Consider the following 11,854-nt stretch of genomic DNA (forward strand, 5'->3'; position numbering starts at 1 on the left):
CTGCTCTCCTTTTTGCAGCCTGCCCCGACCTTGGCATTTTCAGTGTGGACTACCCAAGGCACCTCGGGTCATTAACCATTGGAAAAAGTGTACCAAGCACAGTGAGAGATTCCCCATTCCTAGAAACTTTTAAATCAAGATTGAATCAAAGCATATCTTTCAGAAAACCACCAAACAGGAATCAATTCATGGAAGTCTTATGGCCTGTTATACAGGAAGTGAGACTAGATGATCACAGTGACTATTCCAGCCTGTGCTGGTGGGAGGAGTGAGGGGCAAACTGGCCTACAGCAGCCCAGCACAGGATGGGTCATGTGACCTTTCTCTCTCCATCCCCTCTCGCCCCCTGTGCCAAACTCAGCTTGGCCCCAGGAATGTTTGGCCCAATGTGTCTGAGGGAGGGTGGGCCTGGAAATTGGGGCCAGGCTGATAGCCTGTTAGTCTCATTCCTAGCCTTACAGATGCCACTGCATGTTTCTTATATGGCCCTCCTTTGCTGGCAACCCAGCATGTCCATATCTTATCAAACTCTGTGGGGATTTGCAGGGAAGGGTTGAGGGGGTTCCCTAGCTCGTGGCTTTTTGCCCTCTTAGGTCACGATTCCTACAGAGGACAGCTCGCTTACTTACCAGATCAGCCGTTGGGGTCACCAGTGTTTAGTTGTTGGCTGCATGTGTGTGTTCCCGGTGTATGCTGTCCCAGCGCTGCCTTGACAGCTGACACAGCAGATCTCATTCAAACTGCCCACAAAGACCACAAGACTTGGTTTGTAGCAAAGGCGCCCAGCCAGACTGATTGTCAACAAACCACTTTATTTGCGCTCGATACGTGCTAAAGTACACTCAGTACATGTATGCTCGTGACAGTGGACCAGCTCAGTGAATGACCGGACTTTCCATTTCCGCCTCGGCCAGACAAAGACACATACGCTGTGACCACTCTTTTATACACTGATACAAACAAGTTACATGTTGCCCCTCTGACGTAGTTAGTTACCACTCTTTGCCTGTACATGTTGGTTCGATCAAAACATCTTTATCCATCACACTGTCATCCTGACCTTATCTTTAGGAGGGGTCAACATGTCCTTGTTATCTTTGGGGAGTGTGTTTGTCCCATACTTGGTATTGGGGTGTTCTGGTACCACCCTTCTGGAATGTCTATGGGAGTGTCCTGGGCGTGGCACTTCTTAGGAATGTGTATATTTTTGCAATACCAGCCCTGTTCTTGCCAAGTTCCGTGAACTTGCATGCAGGCATGTTTTCCAACAGGGCCTGACTGCTGCTCACAGCCTTGACTTTTGCTCACTTTGCTTTATATCAGCAAGGCTTGACCACTACTTTAGTTGAGCCCTCATAGCAGGTCTCTTATATCAGGCCTCATGTTTCAGGATGTCGTGGGGTATGCACACCCCATCCCCCCTTGGGGCAGGGCAGGGTTGTGATACCATTGCTGTTATGGTCTCCCTGACCGTCTTTAGGCTGAAAGTGGTATGGCCCAGAGGCCGGAGACTGTGTAGCAGCCCTTGGGGTCAGGGCAGTGCTGCCTAGTGGCCAGAGTCAATTACAGCAGCCCTTGCGTTCAGGCCAGCGCAGGCCAGAGTGCATGTAACAGCCCTCAGGTACAGAGTTATACTGAGGCAGCAGTTGGAGCATGCCCAGCACGGTCTGAGGGGCGGGACTTCCGCCACCCATAGTGTGGGGTTAACCCACTTTTGTCCAGTACAGGGTATGCACACACCGTCACACCGTCTCTTTCTACTACAACACAATGTGTCAAAGTAGGGATTTTCCATTGTTATGTTGTATGTGAGTTTTACTGTTTTGTATGAATACTGTGTGCCTCAGTTTCCCTGTGTGCTGCACCAATGCCTCGGTGGTGGGAATACGGGTGTGTGACTGGCTGAGACCCTCTAGGGCAGGTGAGGCTGCTCCAGCTGCATGCACATGTGCTATGGCCGGTGCCCTTCGTAACCTGAGACCCAGGAGGGGGATGCAACCAGGTGACACTTTGCCCGGAAGCGAGGCAAAGACAAGGAGGAGGAGCAATGGGGGTGTCGGAGGTTAAGTCGCTAGGCAGTCTGCTTGGGGGGGCCTGGAAGAGGGGGAGTTAATGGTGTCTGGCCCAGGACTTCCCAAGATGGACTTGGCTGAAAGTCACTGATTTCTGTGCTAATAAGTTCTGTTCCTCGCTGTGATCCTGTTGACTAATAAACTTATTTTACCAGCTGGCTGAGAGTCACGTCTGACTGCGGAGTTGGGGTGTAGGGCCCTCTGGCTGCCCCAGGAACCCCGCCTGGGCGGACTCGCTGCGGGAAGCGCATGGTGTGGAAGGGGATGCTGGATGCTCCGAGGCCAGATCCAGGAAAATCGAAGCTGTGGAAGCTTCTTGCCCTGGCGACAGTCTGCTCAGAGAGAGGAGGCTCCCCCAGAGTCCTGCCTGGCTTCATATGGAGCAGTTCCAGAGCATCGCCCGGGGACTCCGTACACACCTAGGTTCCAAATTCCCCAGGAAACCTTGGATGTGGCTCTCCCCTCGCATACTATACAGTAATGCCACTGCGCAGTGACTTACCTGGCATGCACGAGAAGAGAACCAGGGCCCTCGCTTTCCCCTTCACAGAGGTAGCTCGCCTTCTTCCCCCCCCCCCCCCCCCGGTAGCTCCCCCAGTGCGCTGGGTGCTGCACAAGCCCCCAGAAGGGCACCATCCCTGCCCCCAGAAGCTTATTATGTGAGCAGGGAAAGGGGAGGTGTGTGTGTGTCACACACACCGGATGAGGAGTCAGCTCAGGAGTTAGCCACTGCAAACATTGTGGAGTCTCTTCATTGAATCACAGAAATGCAGGGCTGGAAGGGACCTTGAGAGGCCATCGACTCCTCGCCCCCCCGCCCCCAAACACACACACTCATGCCGAGGCAGGCCCAAGTAAACCTAAACCATCCCTGACAGGTGTTTGTCCAGCCTGTTCTTAAAAGCCTCTAATGCTGGGGATTCCACAACCTCCCTTGGAAACCTCTTCCAGAGCTTAGAAAGCTTTTCCTAATATCTAACCTAAATCTGCCTTCCTGCGGATTCAGCCCATTACTTCTTGCCTTATCTTCAGTGGCCATGGAGAACAATTGATCCCCCCTCCTCTTTGTAACATATTTGAAGACTTATCAGGTCTCACCTCAGTCTGCTTTTCTCAAGACTAAACATGCCCAGTTTTTTAACCTTTCCTCATTGATCAGGCTTTCTAAACCTTTGATCGTTTTTGTAGCTGTCTTCTGGAATTCCTCCAATGTATCTACATCTAAAGTGCGGTGCTCAGAACTGGGCACACTTCTCCCGCTGAGGATTCAGCAGGGCCGAGCAGAGCAGAACAGTTACCTCCTGTGTTTTACAACCCTAGAACAAGACTAGTCTTTTCTGCAACTGCATCACACTCTTGGTCATATTCAATTTGTGATCCACTATAACCCCCAGACCCTTTTCACCACCTAGCTGGTTATTCCCATTTTATAAATGTGCACTTAATTTTTCCTTCCTAAGAGCAGTACTTTGCACTTGTTTTATTAAAATTTCATCTTGTTGATTTCAGACCAATTCTCTAATTTGTCAAGGTCCTTTTGAATTCTAATCCTGGTCTCCAAAGGGCTTGTAACCCCTCCCAGCGTAGTGTCATCCACACATTTTCTAAGCACACTCTCCACTCCATTATCCAAGTTGTTAATGAACATACTGAATAGTACTGACCCCAGGGCTGACCCCTGCAGGACCCCACTAGCTCTGCCCTCTCAGTTTGACAGTTAACCGTTGATAACTACTCCTTGAGTACGGTCTTTGACCCAGTCGTGCACCTACCTTCTAGTAATTTAATCTAAACCACATTTCCCGAGTTTGTTTGAGAATGTCATATGGGACTGTGTCAAAAGCCTTCCTAAAATCAAGATATAGTGCGTCTACAGCTTCCCCCCATCCACTAGGCCAGTAACCCGGTCAAAGAAGGAAATTAGGTTCGTTGGCATGATCTGTTCTTGGCAAGTGCATGTTGGCTATTTCTTATCACCCTGTGTCCTCTAGGTGCTCACACATTGCTGGGAGGGGGCAGCTTACTCCTGCACTATGAAGGTAACCCCCTTCCTCCCTTCACGCTAGGCCCAGGTTTAGAGCACCGTCGGCCAGCTGGATTGAGAGGGGTGCAGTGCTCCAGCCAGGTGGCCCCTAACCCCCTCGAGGCACATGGCAGCTTCTGCACTCCCTGCCTTGCCCGCCCGCTGAGGTAGGGCCTGCCTGTACAGGCAGGGCTGGGGCTTCTGTACATGGTTGGCAGGGCAGCACTAGCTGAGCCTACGTCTGCCATAGTCCGTCAGGTCTGTGCTCTGGGGCGCCTGATCCCATCCCTACATGCGCCCCCTGCTCTACTGCTGCTGGGGCCCAATCATCCTCCCTGCCTGCTAACACCTGTCTGGGGCTGAACCCAGAGCTGGAGTAACCTCCCCAGTTCAGGATTGGAAGCCAGTTCCAGAGACAGCCCATGGCATGTCCTACAGGGGAGGCCCACATTGCAATACCCACACTGGCCATCCGGCGGCACTGTTACACTACTGGATTATGCACCCAAGCATCACTGGTGGAGTAAGGAAGCCCCATTCCCCTGCCTGTGAATGGGGGGATCTTTGGAGTCCAGGGGTCCGGGCAGCCCAGCAAGTCTCTCCAGCCCCACTCCTAAATGGGGAGGGGTGGGCAGAGGGACTCTGGGGCACCCCCTCCCGAGGGAGGTGATGGGCATAACCGATGAGATTTGCAGGGCCTGCCAGGTCAGCTGGGACCGGTGCCAGGCTCTGCCTCTGTAGAGGCACCCGGCGCCCAAGGGGGGATTGGGAGTGTGGTGGCGGAAGGCTGCATTCCACTGGGGGGCCCAGAGCAGTGCGGTGGAAGGGTTAACCTGCCCCCACCCTGCTGTGTTTCAGGCAGGCCTCCTGGGACAGGCAGAGGGTGGCGGGAACGCCAGGCATATGAGGTCCCTGAGATCCTCTGCCTTGGGGTGCACACGGGCACTTCCCCCTCCCCCAGGAATCACGCACATGGTGGAGCAGGGATCAGAGCCCGCCCATGTCTCTGTCTCACAAACACGCCCAGACACACGCAGGCACGTGCTCCACAATGCCAGCCCCAGGGAACCCCGGTGAAACAGCCCAGCAGGCTGATGTGTGTCGCCGCTCCCTACCGCAGGTTTCCTGGGACGTGGCGGCTCTTGGACTGTGCCGCTGGGGCTCCCGCTGGCTGCGCAGCGTGGGCTTCTCTAGCGCACGTTGGAGCGACCTGGGTCCCTTCGCGCTTCGCTCCTCCAGAACCGAGTTCTCCGTGGGGCCCAGGACAGAAATACAAGGGTTAAAGACAGACCCCGTGAGCTCATCTGCCTGGCTAGTAACATCACCCTGCCTCGGGAATTGCCCTCTCTACTAGTCCAGCTCTGGGCTCCCCTCTGCCTGCTATGCAAGGGCAAATGAGATGCTGATGATTAATGATCAAGATTAGTTCTTGTGCCTGGAGCCTCCTCAGGCCCCGTAATAACCCACCTGTGGGAGAGCCTGCAGTGTCTCTTTGAGAGAGAGGGGAGGGGGGCCAGGAGCCACAGATCAGCACCGCCCCCCCCCACGCACACACACACACAGAGTGAACTTGTGCATGGAAGGCTCCCTTGGCATTTCCCCCTCCACTCTCCGGTGGAGCGGCAGAGGGAGCCTGGCATGAGCCCAGGGCACAGCTTGGCGAAGAGCTCCGTCTCCGTCCATGTAGCTGTGGTGGCTGCGAGGTCGCCTTTCCTGCTGGGACATGTGCCGGGGCAGGGCATGGGCCCAAGCAGGCAGCTCCTGTGTGATCACTGGACAGGCCACCTGCCCGGGGGTCTGCCCAAGCCTGGCCTGCCCCAGACTCACCCCGCATGCCTGCTTCTCAGCCAGAGCGCTGAGCAGGTACCTTAGTGCTGCATAAAGCGGGGGCAGTGTGAGAGTCCCTGCAGTACGGGGCGGCGGGGAGAGGCACAGACAGAACACCTGGCTCCCCCATTCTGGTCTAGAGCGAGGGCTGGGAATCAGGACCCCTGGGTTCTAGTCACGTCTCTGGAGGGGAAGGCGTTCTAGTGGGTACAGAGGGGCGGCTGGGCACCAGGACTCCTGGGTTCTACACATGTCGCTGCCACCGACTCACTGTGTGGCTCCGGGAGAGCTGTAGTCCTGCTCTGTGCCTCAGTTTCCCCATCTGTAAAACTGCCTCACCTCGTGGGAGGCCTGAGGCGGAATTAGCTGACGTTTGCCAAGCCTCTGGTGGCCCTGCATGGAAGCTGCATCAGACACATACGGTGTGTTACGGTGCCTGATCCCAGAGCCCACCCTGCAGTCCAGCCTTTGGGCTACAGTGGGCTGGCACGACGCCCGCTCAGCAGCTCAGTTCATGGTGCAACGAGTCCCCTGCTCCTGTGCAGCTGTGGTGTCTGAATGATCTCAGAGGCACCCAGGCACCTGGGACTGGCCTGGGGTTTTCCCCTTCGAGTGCAGCTCTCCAGCGCTTCCTCCTGGGATGTTCCCAACCCCACGGAGCGGGAATCTCAGCCCTTGCTCCGCCCAGGCTTTGTCCCTGGCAGGGGTGAGCCCAGTCTGGCCCAGGGCCCAGCTGCAGCCACAAAACCTCCGGCTGAAACGCTTTCCCACAGCACAGCCGGATCTGTGCTCTGCATTGGCAGGGGGCCGAAGTCAGGAGAGGGGCCCTGGGGCATCCAGGCCGGGCTGAGCGAACGCAGGGCGCTGGCGTTACGCACTGGCTTTGGCAGTGTGCACTGGCACCCTCTCGGGGCTGGGCTGGCAGAGGGGATAAGGGATGTACTACTAATAGCAGCTGAGGGAGATCCCCTGGAACTCAAGTGACAGGCCCTGTGATTTGGAGCCAAGCCCCCACCCCTGCCCTGCTGTAGGCCCCCTGCCGCCTCTGGGCTCACTGCACACCAGGCTCAGATCCCCGCTCCCCATCCACCCCAGGCAGACACCTCTCCCCCATCTGCTATGCCCCTCACTGACCCCTTCCTCCCACTGCCTCTCCTGTCCCCAGGCCAGCACCCCAGCCCACTCCACCCCAGCCACCTCGCCCCCAGGGCCTGCCCCCATGCTCCCTTCCAGCCACAGGGCCCGGGCCCAGGTTCTCCAAGGCCCTGTGTGTGGCTCTCTCTGACCCGCCTCCCAGGATCTCTCCCTGGGCAGCCCTGGTCCGCGGCCAGCTCCAGCTCCTGTCTGGCTCCTTGGAGGAGCCACATTGTCTCCGTGCAGCCTGCCTGCCCACAGACAATGAGCCCCGTCTCTGGCCCCATGGCTGGCGGCCTCGCTGGGGCTGGGGACGTGGTGTCCTTCCTGCTGCGCCTGGCCCTGCGAATTACGGCGTGAATGGCTGGGGACAAGCCAGCTGCACAGCCCCCGGCACAGCGCAGGACCCTGGAAAGCTCAGCCAGGGACAAGCGGGGGCCCCTTCTCATCCCCCCTTCCCTGGCTCCCCACCCCCCATTCCAGGATCCAGCTCAGCCCTACCTGGCCTGGAGCTCATCTCTCGCCCCGGCCAGAGCCAGAGCCCTGCCTGCCTGTCCTCACAATCCCACCTTGTGGTGCAGGAGCCTTCTCCTCCGCAGCCCCAGGGGTGAGGCCAGCCCAGAGGCGGCAAACTCCTGATGACGCAGCTCAGAGCCAGAATAAAGCGACCAGAACCGACTGCCTCGGCATGGATCCAGCTGCAGGGGCAATTAACCCTTTCACTGGGGCGCGTTCCAAAGGGGGGGGGCACAGGGCAGGGGAGGTGCCATCAGGATGGGGGGAGGGGCTGGGCCGCGCAGAGACAGCACCCCAGTGGCCGGGCCGGGCAATGGCCACATGAAGTGCCGTCTAGGCTGCGCATTGGGGAGTTGCTGCTACGTGTCCTCTGGGGCAGAAGCCTTTTCCGAGCAGTCCCCTTGCTGGGTGCGTGGCCCTATCTCTGCCCAGAGGGTGGTGACCCTTAGCCCCACCTCCCGGGGCAAAGAGAACATTTGTTTACTGCAGTTACAAATCCTGCCCCGAACCCCTGCGGATGTGCGTGTCCAACAGGCCAAGGACTGTTTAGGAGCCTTTTTCTTCCCCTTTGGTTCTGAAATGTTTTTTTTTTTAATTATCATGCACAGTCTGTAACCAAGACCAGAGGACAGGTGAGACTCAGCCCCAGATCTTAGCCATGGCCCCACGGCCAGGTGGGTGTCTCTGTTCAAATAATCTGCAGTGAGAAAGTTAACATTGGATCATCATTAGGTTTCAGAGTTAACACCTACTGTTCAGCGCTCTCCTTTCCGACTCCCTGCCTGCAGGTGCCAGGAGGCTGGGAGGTTGTACTCGAACAAGGGATGCTGCTCCCCAGAACAGCTGCACCCCGAACGAAGCATTTGTTTGACTCTGCCAATAGTGCTGCTGGCTCTTGGGCCAGCCTCGTGCCTGGAGAGCAGTGGTACTGCCCCACTTGGGAAAGGGCACAGGGACAGACTCTGGCGGGCGGTCATTTCAGAAACATTTTGGGGGCGGGTTGCAAAGCTGCATCTGTGAGTGTCATTCTGGGGGAAGCCGTAATGGAGCATGCAGACCCCTGACAAGCTGGGGGAGCAGCTGCCCCCCTTACCCCATAGCAGATGATGCCTCTGATTCTGGGGGTACTCGGTGTGGATTCCCCCCAGACAGTCGGTGTGGGGTCAGTTACTATAACAGCGACTGTTTAGAGGCTGGAGCCTGCCCAGACAGGGGCGGATGTTTGCTCTACCGCATGAGATCAGCCCTGGGTGGGAGGATGGGGCAGCTCCGCGCCACAGGGTAAATCAGCACCTGCCTCCCCTCCAGAAGAGCTTCGCTCTGCGGCCTGACCCTTCGTCTCCCTGGGCCGCGGGGGCCATGAGGCTACTTCGGTCCCAAAAGCGGCTCATTTTCCCCATGGTTTACACCCCCTGGAGCTCCTCTGTCCCCTTAGTTGTTACTGAGTGACAGAAAATGGAACATGGTCAACCCAGGTGGGACTTGAACCCACAATCCCCAGCGGCTGGTGCCTTATCCATCAGGCCACTGGGCTTGCGTAGTGTGTTGGGTTTACGCTGCCTGACAATGTGGAAGGCTGTTGAGTCGGGTGACCATATTTCCCTCTGCTGAATACGGGACACCCAGTAAAACTATTCGTATTCAAGCAAGTTCAACAGCCATCAATCAGAACTATGCAGTGCAAACATTCAAATTAACATCAAATTGACTGAGTCCCTGTTAAAAAGAAATACTGCGTAGTTGGATTCTTTCTATTTACCTTCTGATCTTTAAGGCTTTAGGGTTTACACAGGGAGGGGTGACACCCCCCCCCAACCCCCACATACACACACACGGAGAGATGACACACCCACACTCCCATACACCTCTCTCACAAAATGGGGGGGGGGGTGACTGACCAACCCAACGCTCCCTGCCTGGTGCTCTCTGCCCTCCATGCTCTCTGCCCCCCCAGGACGGACCTGCCTCTCCTGGTACCTGGCGCAGTGTCTTCCCGAGGCAATTGTGTGTGGGGGTGGGGAACGGCACACAGGGTCACATGGCCCCCTCCCCAGATTTTTGCCAGGGTTCACACCAGAATGTGGCCAGCAACAGCCTTTCGGCCCTGTGCGGGAGGGAAGGGACGGGAGCTGCTTCCAGCTACCACGGGGGGCCTGGCCCGTGTCTTTGCCGAGCTCATCTCTTCCCCACCCCTACTCCCCTGGAGAGCCTAGTTCCCCCTGGACCTTCTCCCAGTCCCACAGCGAGCAGACCCTGTCCCCCTCCCTTTCCCAGCTGCTCTGTGTCGCTGAATCCTGCTTGTTCCTCTGCCTTGGGCCTGGGGGGGCCAGAGATCAGCGGGGAGGGCAGGGCAGCCACCTGATGGTGCCACGCTGGCAGGGCAGCCAGTGCGCCGGGCCAAGAGTCGGCTCCCAGATGGGTTTATGAGCCTCCCTCTCGGTCCCGGGGAGAGTGCAGACGTCAGCTGGTCTCCTAACAGCAGCTGATGGGAGTGGGCAAAGGGCAGCTGGGGCGGGTGGCACAGGCAGGGTGAGCTGGGTGGCAGAGCCACCTGGGGCACAGGCATGTGTGGGGGAGGCTGCGGGCTCCCGCTGCCCTCGGTAACAGCTGGGAGAACACAGGGGGCATGCTCCAGCCCCTGGCCTTGCCATGGGTCTAGGGGGTGCAGTGAACATTGATCCCCCAAGGAGCACAGGGCTCCCCCCAGGGCTGGCTCACTGCTTGCGGCTGCCTCACAGAGCAGCAGGAAGGAGCTCGTTTCCTGGTGATGGGGGCACTGGGGGAGCGTGGGACTGGGAACGTGCATATCCGGCCCCAGAGACACGCACACAAGGCACGCAGTGGTGAGCTGTCAGCCAGCTGTGGCTGGCGTTCTAAGGCAGCTCATATGGCAAGATGATGGGCCCCGTCCCAGCGTGGCTGGCCCTGCCGGGGGCATGGTGCTCAGCCCCCCCCCCCCCCCCCCCCCCCGCCCATGTCGCCAGATCAGGCATTTCTGGGGTAGACAAGGGTGAGGGGTTGGGTGAAGCAGGGGGCTGAGCTGGGAGCAGGAAGTGGCCTGAAGGGGCGCTGGCGCTGCCTGGCTTGGTGTCCCATCCCAGCCCTGGCCGGCGCACTGCACCCAGCACAGGAGCCTGGGAGCATGGGCTGCTGTCAGGGAGGTTTGGTTCTGAGTTCTGACTTCCAGCACGGGGGGGCAGCTCAAAGAGAGGCGCCCGGCACCAGCCCCTTCACCGAGAGGGAAGGGTTTGGACTGGGGACTGGAGGTGGGGGCTGAGACCTGTGCAAAACTCCATCAGTTAGACCAGGATGGGAATCTCGCTTTCAATAGTCTGGAATGAGACAGGCGGCCTAGGAAGGCTGTGAGAGAGGGGTGCACCCCATGCCACGCAGGAGTGCACTACAGGCCCCTAGCAATGCCCGGGGGGCAGGTGACATGCCCTGGGCAGGGGATCTCGCTGGCTCACCAGAGGGGTGTCACGAGACTGAACATCTCCAGTGCTGGGATTTCACAAGGGCTGGGGCTGTGTGTTGTCTGCATCATTGCTGGGCGTTAGCTCCTGATGGGTCCGAGTAGCTCTCAGATGTGGGACCATGAGATGGGGTTACAGGACTCGTAGCACAGCGCAGCAAGCGTTACGCGCAGGGCAGGGCGATGCAGGCAGGCCTGTGCTCCCCAGGACCCGGGAAGGAAGCAACTGACCCGGGGGAGTCACAGATTCACGGCCAGAAAGGACCCCCACGGCCATCCCGTCCCGTCCCCCAGGCTGGAGACTCTCGCCCGGACGCTGGATTCAAGCAGAGCATAGGGAAGCTCTCGCACCTCGCCCTAGGGTGACCAGATGTCCCGATTTTATAGGGACAGTCCCGATTTTTGGGTCTTTTTCTTATATTGGCTCCTATTACCCCCCACCCCGGTCCCGATTTTTCACACCTGCTGTCTGGTAGCCCTACCTCGCCCTCACGGCTCCGAGCCAGGGTGAGTCCGCCCCCGCCCGGGGAGAGCTGCTCCAGCGTTTAATGACCCCCCCAGCCAGGAAGCTGCTGCTTACTTCAAGGTTACAGGTGTCCAGCCTCAGCTGCCGGCTGTTGGACCTTGTTCTGCCTGTGTCAGCAGGCGGCAAAGCCTCCCACTCGCTAGCAGCGTGTCCCACGTGTGAGCGCCTAGGCGCTGCTCAGCCTCTTCCAGAAGCTCCTGATGCTCCCACTTTTCCTGCCTGGAACGATGCTGCCTTTGGGGGGACACTCCTGAGAGTGTCAGTTCTGGACAGATTGCTCAGAG

This window comes from Terrapene carolina, unplaced genomic scaffold (genome assembly GCF_002925995.2).
Source record: "Terrapene carolina triunguis isolate 2854851 unplaced genomic scaffold, T_m_triunguis-2.0 Scaffold58, whole genome shotgun sequence".
Taxonomy (NCBI): Eukaryota; Metazoa; Chordata; order Testudines; family Emydidae; genus Terrapene; species Terrapene triunguis.